Consider the following 14,029-nt stretch of genomic DNA (forward strand, 5'->3'; position numbering starts at 1 on the left):
ACGCAATAAATCACAGCCTTAATTGATCATTATTAGTGCTGCGTTGTGTTTCGAATGAATGTCTTAGGAGGCGTTCCTTCTACATCTTCCACAACTGCATTTTCGGCACGTGCATACTAAGTAGTTTCTTAGTGAGAGCTTTTAAGCGCTGAAAATTTTATTTTAATGATAGAAGCAGTGCACCATTTGCGCGCTCGTCAGGCCGTGAACGGGTTATTATTTTTAATTTATCGTTTAGGTAATGCGCAGTGCTTCACTGGAATTAATTAAACGCAAAATAAATTGTGAACAGTATTAAAAGAAAGATAAAAATGGGATAAATGGAAATCCAACAAAAACTGTAAAACGAAGGTTTTCCTGCACGCTGGGAGGTACATGAAACCAACAGTTTGCCAGAAAGTGATCAGTATGACAACGAGCTGCTCCAATGTTATTTCTGAGATATGTCTGTTTTTTATGTATAAATTTAGCTAGCTATGGACCGCATACAACTTAAGACTTATGGTGTCTCTTTTTCTTCCTTTTCTTCCCAGTTCTTCTTCATTTTCTCTCTAACTGCATATCCCTGCTCATCTGTCCACACACTCCTGGGTCGAGGTTTTGGCTCATCTTATTCATAGTTTGAGTTTTCTATAAGTAGCCTGAAGTGAATACTGTCAGGTATTATTTCTTCTGTAACACCTATTTTATTGCCATCATTCTTTACTCCTCCTATCCATCGTACAGTTCTTTTCGGCTTGCTAACGCAATTAAAAATTTTCTTTGCAATCCATGTTTCTTCCATTCCTTTTAAATGTCCATAAAATTTTTGCGTCCCTTCCTCATTGAATCTGTGATCTTTTATGTATTTTTGTGAAAATCATTATTTCTTCTTTTAGTAAACATATCTTTATTGTTGTTCTCGGGACCTAGATTTTTTCTTAGCATATTTCTCTCTCTTTATTCTAGTTCTCTTAACTCGCCTTTCTTATTCAATGTTAGGCACTCTGATCCACATGTTGCTTGTGGCCCAATAAGGGAATTATAATGACTAATCTCGCTTGTATGGATGTTGATTTCTTATTGTAGTAGTATTGTGTTATTTTATTTGCACATTCTAGCTTTTTTAGCCTCTATTTATTTACTGTGTTATCCAGTCGATTGGTTTGGATCCACTCCGCAAGGTATTTGAATTTATCAACTCTTTCAATTTTTCCATACTTTGTTTTCATACACTTTTCTGCGTTATGTTTGTGTTCTATATACTCGATTTTTTCATAGGTTATTTTTAGCCCAGTCATTTCAGCAGTCTCGTGTAACAGATTAAGCATAACTGTTGCGTAGTTTCAGTTTACAGTTAACAGTGCCATATCATCCGCAAGGCTAAACATTTCACTTCAAATTTGTTCTTTCCTTGGCCCATGCTTATACCCTTTGTGCCTTTGTTTACAATGTGCTTTCCCATATTTTCAGTATTTTGTCCAAAAGCAAGTTAAAGACAATTTGGGACAGTCCATCTTCTTATGGAACTCCTGTTTTGATTTTGAATGGTTCAGAAATTTCACCTTTAAACTTAATCCTTGATGATGTATCTGTCAGCGTTTGTTCAACAAGTCTTCTGGTGTTTTCGTCTATCCCTGATTAATAAAGTATCTGTAATAGTGATTGTCTGTCTTCTGAGTCGTAGGCATTCTTGAAGTGTACGAAAGTAACTACTATACTTTTATTTTGTATATCCGTCACTCTCAAAGTCGTTTTTAAACTAAGAACCTGTTCAGCACATCATCCTCCTTTTCTAAATCCTGATTGACAATCTCCTATATTAGATCCAGCTTGTTCCTCTATTCTATTTAAAAGTGCTTTAGACAGCATTTTGTATATTACTTGTAACAAGGATATACCACTGCAGTTGTTGGTATCTGTTTTATCCCCTTTTTTATGCAGATAATGGATCAATGCTTGATTCCAGTCATTGGATATGATTCCTTTTGTCTAAATGTCTTAAATTATTTTGCGAATTTTCTACTACCGGGATAAGCACCTTAGTTTCCACATTTCTGCTACTATCCCATCCTCTCCTGGTGTTGTGTTATTCTTCAATGCTTTTCTATTTCTTTTACTATAGGTCGTTCCGATGGTGGATTTTCATGTTTCGGTTTCTGAAACTGTAATCTGTCATTAGGCTCTTCACAACTTAATAGATTTTCCAAGTATTCAACTAGAATTTGGCAGTTCTCTTTATTGCTTAAAACCATTCCTCCATTTTCATCATTATCTGCTTTATGTATTGTAATATTCGACAACATTATATTCATAAATATACTATCTTGTTAGATCAACGTCGACCAAAGAAAACTACTGTAGTTTGTGGTGATCGTTTCGTGAGCCTCTGATATCAAAAAAATTTGTGGAACAACACATCAAGTGGAAAATTTCTTTTATTAATACCGCAGAACGATTCAGACCTTGCCGTATAGCCTCTTCACTGTAAATGGCAGCAAGCACAAAATTGTGTGACAAATATTGACTACACCAGGGTAGCATGACATTCAGAATTCAAAGAAGATTGAGGCAAGTAGTATCCATCTAACAAAAATTCTTAGATTTTTTAGTTTCTTAAACAAGGAAATCAAGGAAAGAGCCCCTTCTCAATTGAACACGTTTCAACCACCGTCGTTTTTATTGTGACAATTTACTTTTACCATTTCTAACAAATGAACTTCTGCAAGGCATAACAGAATTAGATTCAAAGTAGTCGGTGAAATATAAGGCAGTAATAACGTACAATCAGAGTGTCCGAAAGACAACTGTACATATCGGCGGTCGCTGAAAGTGTTACCTGGCTGAATTCCCGGAAGTTATTTGAAAGTTGTATACGCCAGGAGAAACTCAGGTCTCACATTGTTTACCTCTACGGGGAGGAAATGTATCGGTGTTTACGTAAGTTGGATAAACTTCGTAGCTGTCGAGTTAGACTGCAATGTGCTTTGTCGTTTTTATTGAGGTGTCGTAATGAAAATCATGTCCCAACATTTGCTAAGGTTGTGCACCATATTAATTCTCCTGCCGCCAACCGAATTAAGCAACGTGCTGGCTTGGCTCTTGTTCGCGAAAGGATTCGTTTTACTCGTCGACGTTTGGATTCTGTTTCCAAAGAATTGTATCGTTTTCATTTAATGGTTGCATCTGAAGTGTCTGATTTCACTTGGGATTGGTTGGACGGTGCCTCATGGACCCAAGCTGACTGGGAGTACAACTCCGTTACTGCCCGGCATTTGGCAAAGTTTGAACGTTTTCATCGGGCGGAGTCGGATGTTATATCTCGACGTTCTGTGATAAATCTCACAGAGAAATCTTTTGACGACGCAACCTTATCCGTGCTAGGGAAAGGATTAAATTTTGCACGCACTCCGAAGAATTTGCCGGTAGTTGATTTTATTAGTTCAATTGAACAGGCAGTTTGCAAACTACCTCCTGACGCTGCAGAGGAAGTTAGGAGGGAGGCATGCCGTGTTTTGACTAGGGCTCGTCCACCCAAGAGTAATGTAACAGCAGCAGAGAGGGCTGCTTTACGCTCTCTCAAGGTTGATCCCAGTATTGTTATTTTACCTGCTGACAAGGGCAATGCCACCGTTGTTTTAAATAAACATGATTATGTACAAAAGATGCAACGTTTACTATCTGATTCAACGTATCGCAGAATCGATGCTGACCCCACGAAAAGTGTTGAGAGAAAGACCAACAGCCTCCTGAAGAAAAGTGGTTTGTCGCAGGACACAATCAAGAGGCTTAACACCTATAGTGCGGTTTCCCCCTAGGTTATATGGCCTTCCAAAAGTTCATAAGGAAGGGGTTCCTTTCCGTCCTATAATGAGTAACATCGGCGCCCCGACATATCGTGTATCCAAGTATCTTGCATCTCTGTTGAGTCCACAAGTAGGACGGTGTGAACATCATATCAGGAACTCAGCTGATTTTTTACGTCGTTTGGAGGGACTGAGGCTGAATGACTCTGATATTTTAGTGAGTTTCGATGTGGTCTCTCTCTTCACTCGTGTTCCTCTGTCTGATTCGTTGCGGTTAATTGAAGCCAGGTTTGGTGCTGATTTAACTAATCTCTTTAGGCATGTGTTGACATCCACTTACTTTTTATTTAATGACCAATATTACGAGCAGACAGATGGAGTTGCGATGGGTAGTCCGTTGTCTCCTGTGATCGCAAATTTGTTTATGGAAGACTTCGAGGAACGTGCATTGGAGTCGGCGCCTTTAAAACCCGCCTGTTTCTATAGATACGTTGACGACACCTTCGTTGTTTGGCCTCACGGTAGGGAGAATTTGAATGTCTTTCTAGAACATCTGAACTCGATCCACCCGAACATTCGTTTTACGATGGAGGTGGAAAAGGATGGTTGCCTTCCCTTTCTCGACATGTTGGTTAGGAGGACGGATGATGGGTCATTGGGACATGCAGTCTACAGGAAACGTACTCACACCGACTTGTACTTACAAGCTAATAGTTGTCACCATTCGGCTCAGCGTGAAGGGGTACTTCGTACCTTGGTACACAGGGCACATATCGTTTCTGACGCTGAGACTTTGCCAGCTGAGCTGTCCCATCTTGAAGTTACATTTCGTCAAAATGGTTACAGTGATAGACAGATTGAACGTGCGTTGCGCTATCGACCAACTGTACATCAGGTGATTGATGATAATTCTGAGTCAACACCTAAGTCTACTGCCTTCTTGCCTTACGTAGGAAACACGTCCAATAAGATCGGTCGTATTTTACGGAAATACGATGTGAAATGTGTTTTCCGACCTCCATCCAAAATTAGAGCACTTTTGAGTTCCGTTAAGGATGATCTTGGACTGCGTAAGGTGGGTGTATATCGTGTCCCTTGTAGCTGCGGCATGGCATATATTGGTCAAACTATCAGGACCGTGGAGGACAGATGTACTGAGCATAAACGGCACACACGATTACAGCAGCCAAATAGATCTGCTATTGCCGAACATTGCTTGGATACTGGTCACTCCATGTTATATAATAACACCGAGATATTGGCATGCACGTCCAGCTATTGGGACAGTGTGATTCGGGAGGCAGTTGAGATTAAATTAGCGAGCAACCTTGTTAACAGGGATGGAGGTTTCTGTTTAAACTCTGTTTGGAATCCGGCTCTCTCCCTTGTCAAGAAACAGAGGGACAGACTCAATGCTACCTCACCTGCGAATTCATAGTCTCACTATCGATAGCTCTGACTTTGGCCATCTTTGGTGGCACTAGTGTTCAGTGTGTGTGTGTGTTATCTTTCCTGCTTGGGTCCAAGAACCGAGGTATTAAATTTGCATGTACGTCGCCTGTCCGTTGCAGTTTGCCTTGAAAATGGCGGGGTGTTCTCCCGCCGAAATATCGGCGGTCGCTGAAAGTGTTACCTGGCTGAATTCCCGGAAGTTATTTGAAAACTGTACAAATTGTCTCTGAGATCATGAAACCAGTTGATGAGTTATTTGTGCTTATTGTGGCGCAATGCAATTTCTGGAATTGAGTAAGCCACTTTAAAACGTTCTATTACATACTAGTACGTAAAACTCAGCAGTTAAATGTTAAATGGATTTTTAAAGTGCTGCAGTTATACCTTCAGTAATTCATATCTTCTACATGATCCCAATGGCTTGCTGCACCTGGTACAAAATGTAAATTTCCTGTAAGCACCCAGCATCTGACGATAGGCTGCTATGGTTCGAAGGCTGTATAAAAGGTTTATTTAAAAAGCACCGTCAAGCAAATAGTCTCAATGTGACATACAGAGGATATGTGTTCATGTATTCGTCCACTGACGATCTCAGTAGCTTCATCTTTGCATATAACGGAATATGTCAAATCAATACAGGTGGTGCGGCAGCTATAGGTGACTTAATAAATTCGCTTTTAGCTACTGGTGAGTTAATCAGAGACAATAAACTCGACTTTGTTTTCCTGGACAGACAATAATACGAACGACGTTGATACGCCGTGCCCTTGCTCATCGTACTATAATGTCTACTATAATTCATCCAGTCATCAAACGGCTAGGAGTGCACCATAGATATTACAGCATTGATGATTGCAGACTGTTGTGAAACTGAGGCAAAACATTTGGTGAAGAAGTATGAAATGGATAAGCTAGAGAAAGTTAAATTGGTTATCCGCTTGCCACTGAGCACTGACTGACCTCTGTACGAATGGCTGCTAGCTCTAGACAGCTGTAGGTCCTATATACGGCGGCTACTCACGTAGACATACTGCGAGGACAATCAAAGACTATCACTCAGACAATGGCCAACTGTTCTGTATTACTAACGAAATTACGGCAGTCAGTAGTGATAGTTTGGTGACTGGGAGCTCTTTAATTCTCTAGTCTCGAGGGAAGTTTTGGAAGTGACTCGTTATGTGATACAGATTTTACTTTCAAAATATGTCCAACTAGCACGATGAACCCCAACGACTTCAAGTAATGCGTGATAAACATTGTGCGTCTTAAAATATATTTATTCACTGCCGGTTTTGATTATGCGCCATCTTCATTGTGGATAATATCGTCTACCAACTTCACGTGGCAAACATGCTATTTAACCAGGGAAGTATGCGCCTTTTTTCAAGGATGGGGCCCCTCCACGCCCACACCAACGTGGTGACCAAACCAAAAGTTCTACTGTCACCTCCATAAACATGCTAGTTTTTGAATCAGGCGTCACAGGATGCGGGCTGTGATGTTGTCCATGCGTCTGGGTAAGATTATTCATTAACATGGTCCATCAGGAAATAGAAGTGGACGAAAACGATTTAAGGGTAGCGGTTGTAAGGGCAGAGGAAAAAAAGTGCCAAGGCAAGAGCCAAGGGAAAAAAACCTCTGCGACAGTAGGACGGGTAGTAAGGGCAGTAGCGGCTTGCTATCTGCGACAGTGTATGCAAGGTCTGGTTGTGTTAGTTCGAGGTATCGTGCATCGTTACCTTTGTCGTTGTTGTAGCTTGTTGCGGCGCTTTCTGCAGTTGCTGCGTCCCTGCAACAGGTCAAGGTCGTTGTAGATTAGTGGGCGATCGGCCATAGATCGGCTCACAGACGGTGTAGGTGGTGTGTGTGGCTGGTTTGCGTGCTGTGTTCAGTACAGTTTCCCTGCGGTTGCCTGTTTTTCGGCTGGTCGCACATCTGGGTTTCCAGTAATAACTGTGTTGCAGGGGCTCGCCAGTACTGTCGTGTTAGTGTTCTATGGACCATATATGTTTAGTTCCTAGCCAGTAATGTCTTTGGTCTATTATGCTTCCATCTATGGTTGTGGAAGTATGCGCCATTGCTGATTGCTTAAAGGGCATTTATACCATGTAGTTACAATAGATATAAATCGGTAGTGGACAGATGTACTGTAAGATGGTACAGTTCGTATCATGTATTTCTCCAAGAGCTGCTAAAAATTTAAAAATTTCTGTTCTCTAACGAGCCACAGCCACACCCAAAGTTCGACTTTCTAAACTAACAACCACGTAGCAGTGCACTATGCAGGACTCACTTTGACGCAGGTTACTGTCATTCACAACGATCGTATCAGATATTTTTAGTGGATGGTGTCAACAACCTGCCGTCACGTGCTCAAAATCATCAACTGCTATGAAGAACATTTATTGCTGCCATCACCTTCAGTGTTCACGTACGTAACAGCCGTGAAATCTCACAATGTAGCCTTGCTGAAAGTACTATAAATGATGCGGACCTACGTTTGCGCTACTCATAGAATAAGTATTTTAGCTATTCACGTTAATAGGTATATTAACAGTAGGTGGAAAACTAAACAGAAAGGAAAAGTTCCCTTTACTCTTAGTAGTATTTCAACCCAAAATATAGAACCTGTGTTGTCTTACTCTTGAGGGGGTAGTGGAGCTGACACTCGTGGAAGCCTCTGTGCTTTTACTCAACTGTTGATTTCACTTTTATTGCAGTCAGACGCTCCTTTATCCAATTTACATTCTAATGTAGTGTTCACAAAATCGTTTTAGGAAGTTGTGAGTCACTGTCAATTGATAGTGACTCGTCAATAAATCGAAACAGATTGTATGAAAAATAGTGAAACAGCCAATCAGATCTATATGTGATTTCACGGCTTTAGAATCCAGCCTCCTGCCTTGAATTTTAAAACTTTTCCCATACAAAATAATAACAAGGACGGCGTGGTTTGTAAGTGGCCTACCCTTACAACCACTCGGGGTTATTGATTACAACAGTAACTTCTTTACGCTCAATGAAGTCCAGTATTCAGGAAATGACCGTAGGGGAGGAGATGCAGGAGACCTGAATCACCATATTAGGCCACGTTTTAGTGGAGATGGTTTGCCATTGGCGTCCTCAGAACTCTTATGGAGTGCCGAGCTTGTGCCTGTGTCGTGTGGATCACTGTGACGAGGGCCTGTGCAATGCAGTGTTGGATTTGCTTCGTTATGAATAAAGGAAAGGAAGAGGGTTAAACCTGTTAACCGGCACATAGCCTACCCCTCCCTAAAAGCACCAGTATGCATGTCCCCACCCGATTCACGAATCGCCATCAACAGTGTCACATGTCTTCAGTTAGTGAGACACTTCTCTCGTCACTGGTAAAATATTGGCAGTGTCAAGTTTCCATCATCAGGATTCGAACTAGCGTACCCCCGAATCAAGTATCACTACACAAGTTTACGTCAGCGACATCAGCTACGGCGGGGAGCACTTTACTACAAAATATTGAAAAATTGTCGTGAATGGCAGCCTAGGAGAAGGCACGTTTCTTACAATGAGGAAAAAATGCGGGTTGTACCGTTCTGGCAGCAGCCTTGCCGCAGTGTGTACGCCGGTTCCCGTCAGATAACCGAAGTTAAGCACTGTCGGGCGTGGTCGGAACTTGGATTGGTGACCATCCGGACCCTCATGCACTGTTGCCATTTCTCGGGGTGCACTCAGCCTCGTGATGCCAATTGAGGAGCTATCCGACCGAAAAGTAGCGGCTCCGGTCCCAGAAAACCAAAATAACGACCAGGAGAGTGGTGTGCTGGCCACATGTGCCTTCTATCAGCATCCTCACCTGAGGACGACACGGCGGTCGGATGGTACCCATGGGCCACTTATGGCCTGAAGGCGGATTGCTTTTGTACCGTTAACATCATATGGCCTGTTAGTGTTCTGCTGGTTACAGTACTGCATGCAATTGACTGCATGTCTAAAATGAAATGAAATGATGGACGGAGAAAAAGTCAGTGAAGATGAAGTCATGTGGAGTAATCGCACAGTAAAGCGTAAAAATATATGTTGTGGCAACTGAAAATCTATGTGAAACAGGGTTTCCGACCAATAGCAGTAGCCGTCAGTATAGACATATTTCTTGCATCACTGACTCAGTCTCTCGTAGTCATTGATTTTCCTATGTACGTTTTCCTAACACTACTACCAAGGATTCTCAATATGTTATTTGATAATAGCCTTTCTGTTGGAAGTGAGATAGTGGAGAAATATGACACCTTGCAAAAAAGGACTAGTGTTCGGAAATCATATGTGGGATCCTCAGCGACACTGAGTCAAGCTTGCAGCCTCGTTCTGTGTATATATATATATATATATATATATATATATATATATATATATATATATATATATATATATATAAGATGTAGGAACGAGTCCGTCTTTTACAAAAATTTTCAGTTGTCACGATTCGTTACGATACTGCCTTCCACAAGCCGGCTGAATGTCTCCAAGGTTCACAAAATTACATTAAGATTCCCCATAATGAAATCCTATGATTTAACGTCCTTTTCTTGTGTTGCTTTGCTCCCTTTGCATATGCCACCATTATGGAACGGCCTCTACAATCCAGTTCTAGTACTTCACTGCATGCAAATAAATGCGAGCCTGTTGTCTATTATCTACTAGACTGTTCCCTCACGAAACTTAGGACATGTGTACGCACTGTGAGAATATCTCCTATGATGAGAGACCTAGACTCCACAACACACGCATTGACGCTGTTTCGGTAGTGAAATATTTCTCCACTAAAGGATTTACTGTTCCTCTGGCGGTTTGCTAAGTGGCAGGTGGGCGGGCCGTCACGTTTGGAAGGTAAGGTGGGCACCTGCCCCTCCCCTCTCCCCCTCCCCCACTCAACCCCACCCCAGACTCCATCGCTCAGACCCCTCGACCCTCGGCCGTCCCTTTGTGTAGCAGCTGCCTCTGCAATTTACTTCGTACAGCTGCTTAAAAAGCACTCCGTCTGCGCCACGGCGCTTTTATGGCTTTCTCAGTTTACGAGAGAATTCGCTGTCGGAAATAGGCCTCTCCTGTTCGCTTATAGCGTCATGTGTTGAGAGCCTTCATAACGCTGTCTTTGTGGCGTTGTTTGGCCTCTGCCACCTAGGATTTTGATATATGACCCTTCATCACAGAGAACCACGTCTTCTTGCTGAACTATATTTTTCCTCGACGTGTACACAAAAGCATCGGTAATAAATTTTGAAAGAAAACACTGCCCTTGGTAGAATGTCCAGTTACATATTTAATAGAAATTAATGTTATAACTGCACAGAATAATACGGACAGTGTTTTCTTTAAAAAAATATTTGCTGGGTGCAGACCCACATATGAACAAATTTTTCAGATCTTTTTCAATTTTCGGCAACGAGAGTTTCATGTCAGATATGATTTTCCGAATAGACGCAAGTCACAAACTGTCATATTCCTAGAGAAAGCTGATTTCATTTGCAATTCAAATAACCATTCCCGTCACAAAAACAGCACGGACATAACTTACGACATCGTTGCATGGATTGATCAACGCCCAAGTTCGTCCCCTTATACCCCTCAAGATGCCAAGTTAACTCATTAAACACATTTGTTCTTTCACAGCGTTTATGTGAGGATGTTGGTAATTTGTGTTATACAGGGTGAATCATCTTAAACTCGCATCGTAAATATTGCTGAAATGGAAAGCGCTGTTGATGTGCTGTTTTCATTGGATGGATTGGTAGTCGGACTATAGTACTTTTGGCTCATTAATAGATTTAGTAATACTTAGAAAGTGTAATTTTTGTGCAAACATACATTTTTCTAAATTATGTTTGGTTTGTGGGGCGCACAACTGCGCAGTCATCAGTGCCCATACAAAGTTCCAATTTTTACACAGTCCAGTTTTTTACAAAATCGAATGTACCCACTGTCACGGATGGTGATGATGATGATGAAATGATGAGGACGTCACAAACTCCCAGTCCCTGTGCAGAGAAAATCCCCAATGCAGCTGGGAATCGCACCTGGGACCCTGTGATTCAGAGGACTTCTTTTAAATGGAACAGTGCCTATTGACATTAACAAACTAAAAGGAAAAAGCACCCGTATTCAGGCCACAGCTATCCTATCGGGACCATCCGACCACCGTGTCATCCTCAGATAAGAATGTGGATAGGAGGGGCGTGTTGTCAGCACACTGCTCTCCCAGTCGTTATGGTGGTTTTCTTTGACCAGAGTCGCTACTATTCGGCCGAGTAGCTCCTCAATTGGCATCACGAGACTGAATGCACCCCGAATAATGGCAACAGCACATGGTGGCCCCGATGGTCACCCATCCAAGTCCCTGCCACGCCCGACAGTGCTTAACTTCGGTGATCAGACGGGAAGCGGTGTATCCACTGCGGCAAGGCGGTTGCTTAACAAACTAAAAGTAGGGTAAATCAGAATGTAAATATTGTTGGTTGCAGGAGTCTATTCGAAGTCGTTAACGGAATTCATATTTCGAACAGTTCCCATACCCACACTTGAACATCACCTTTGGTAGCGCACGCTGAAGAACAACACAAGTGTATACCATAGTTACGTGGGTTTTCACCAATAACGAGACAATTGACCACACAGGCTCTGTTCAAAATGTCCACCGGTAGCGGCAATACACGCTTAGAGTCTGATATGGAGTGACTACTGCACGCCTGCTAGCATTTAAGTGCAGATGTCCGAGCAGGCTGCAGTAATACGTCGTTGCATGTCATCGGGTGTGATTGGCATGTGTTGTAGAGTGAGCCAATGTGAGGAACACACCTTCTCCCGCAGAAAATAGTGTTCAGGCGTCAAATGCAGGGAACAGTCTGGTCAAGGTACAGGTCCTCTGCGTTCAGTCCCACGATTTGGAAACAATTCTTGAAGACATGCTGATATAATTCGTACGCTGTGGGCTGGACAGCCATCATGCTGGTACGCAGGTCCCTCCTAGTCTGTTAGCTACTTTTCAGACTGGACGTGGTGAGCTGACTTGGCAAAGAATGCCTTCAAGACGACAAATATGCCATTACAACTCCTAATAAGTTTGAACAAGGTCGTCTATCAGTTCTACGAGAAGTTGGATGTTCCCTCTGCGATATTGGAGAAAGATTTAAGTCTTGACAGAAATTTGGCAACTGTATATGACTGCTGGCAAAGGTGGTAACGAGAATGTAAGAGGGCAAGAAGACTGGGCTCTGGACGGCCTCGTGGCCCTGCCGGGAGAGAAGGACATTGTGTTCGGCGTATGGCTCTAGCGTATTGTACAGCATCTGCAGCACTAATTTGAGCAGCCGTTAGCACCGCAGTAATAAAACGAACTGTTGCAATCGATTACACTGATCCCGAACCACTGCCACTTCCGACTTCAGCGGTGCCAAGTAGAGCGAAAGCTCACTGGGTGGTAGGGTGGAGGTCTTTTTCAGAGGGAGGCCAGATGAGTTCCCTGGTTGGTTAAAAGGAGGCCAGTTACGCGTCTGCAACCAACTTGTTGCCTTGACCTGCTTGATCACTAGATCTGTTTCCAATCGTGCAGATATAGGTCATCATGGGACGACAACTCCAGCGTCGTCTAGCAAATAGCAGTAACCGTCCCGATATTGACTGAAAAAGTGCTACACGCACGGAACTCCATCCTAAAAACTGACATCCGGCACCTGTACAAGCCAATGCATACACGTTTGCATGCTTGCATTCAACAATCTGGAGGTTACACCAGTTATTAGTGTACCGGCATTTCACATTTGCAGTGGCTTATCTCCCTCTTACACTAAACTGCGATCTTGCTATGTTGATCACCTACACATCAGCTTTTGGTGTTGCGCTTCCTTTCCGTCAGTGTACGTTTCATTGAAGAGTACTGATCACAGACAGTCTGCCTTTGCCTCAGACATCAGTGTAGGTGATTTCATTTGCTGTTGGGAACTCGCAGCTGCATAGTACTTGCCTCAAGTGGATTCGACCATGGCGCCATTGATTACGAGTTACGCCAACTGGTAATTGATTCAGCACAAGCAGAAAAAGTGCCAACGACAGCACCTGTGTCTCAGCTTGGCATCCCAAGTAGTGACCAGAACAAGATGCCAGATGTCTCGTGTTTGTTGACAGGAATGAGTCTGTAATAGGTGAAAGGGGGGTTTCGACAGTTACAATTTGGTATCAAATGTTAATGGATTTGTTAGTCAGGCACCTCACATATCAATATGTCTAATGGTACAGAAACCAGTTAAAAATACCAGGTAATTTTGCCACCTCCGAAGATAATCATCCCTGACAAACTTCCTTCTCTGTTCCCAACACCGACCCTAAACGGCCAAGGAGGCTCTAACACCTCTCCATTCCATTATACTGGTTAAGTAGTGGAAACACAGCCGAACAATTTTTTCGTTAATTTGCTGATTTTGCCATGAGGGCGCCACCAACTCCCTATTCGTAGCTTTGACCTGTGCTGTGACGCGACGGTTCACTTACTTTATATTTTATTCTTCAAATTTACATTTCTTCCTGATAAATAATGATGTACATCGTTTCTTACTGTCGGCCACAACTCCTTCTATCATCTAGCAGTTGCATAACAACTTCCATAAACCCTGTTCAGCTGGAATGAATACGAAACTATAGGCCTGTATGACTGTATGCTGTATTCAATTAAACACATAACATAGTTTTTAGTGTTAAAGTAGAATAAAATTCGAAAAGTCAAAAGTCTATCCAACCTATCTTCCCTGTCTTGTGATTTATGATCC

The 14,029-nt window shown here is 42.4% G+C and overlaps 1 pseudogene; it reads right to left on the reverse strand.

Annotated features, from left to right (window-relative positions):
* Positions 1-11,563: 11,563 nt before the first annotated feature.
* Positions 11,564-11,681, reverse strand: LOC124546128 (annotated as a pseudogene).
* Between the last annotated feature and the right edge of the window lie 2,348 nt (positions 11,682-14,029).

Source organism: Schistocerca americana, chromosome 8, assembly GCF_021461395.2.
Source record: "Schistocerca americana isolate TAMUIC-IGC-003095 chromosome 8, iqSchAmer2.1, whole genome shotgun sequence".
Classification (NCBI taxonomy): Eukaryota; Metazoa; Arthropoda; class Insecta; order Orthoptera; family Acrididae; genus Schistocerca; species Schistocerca americana.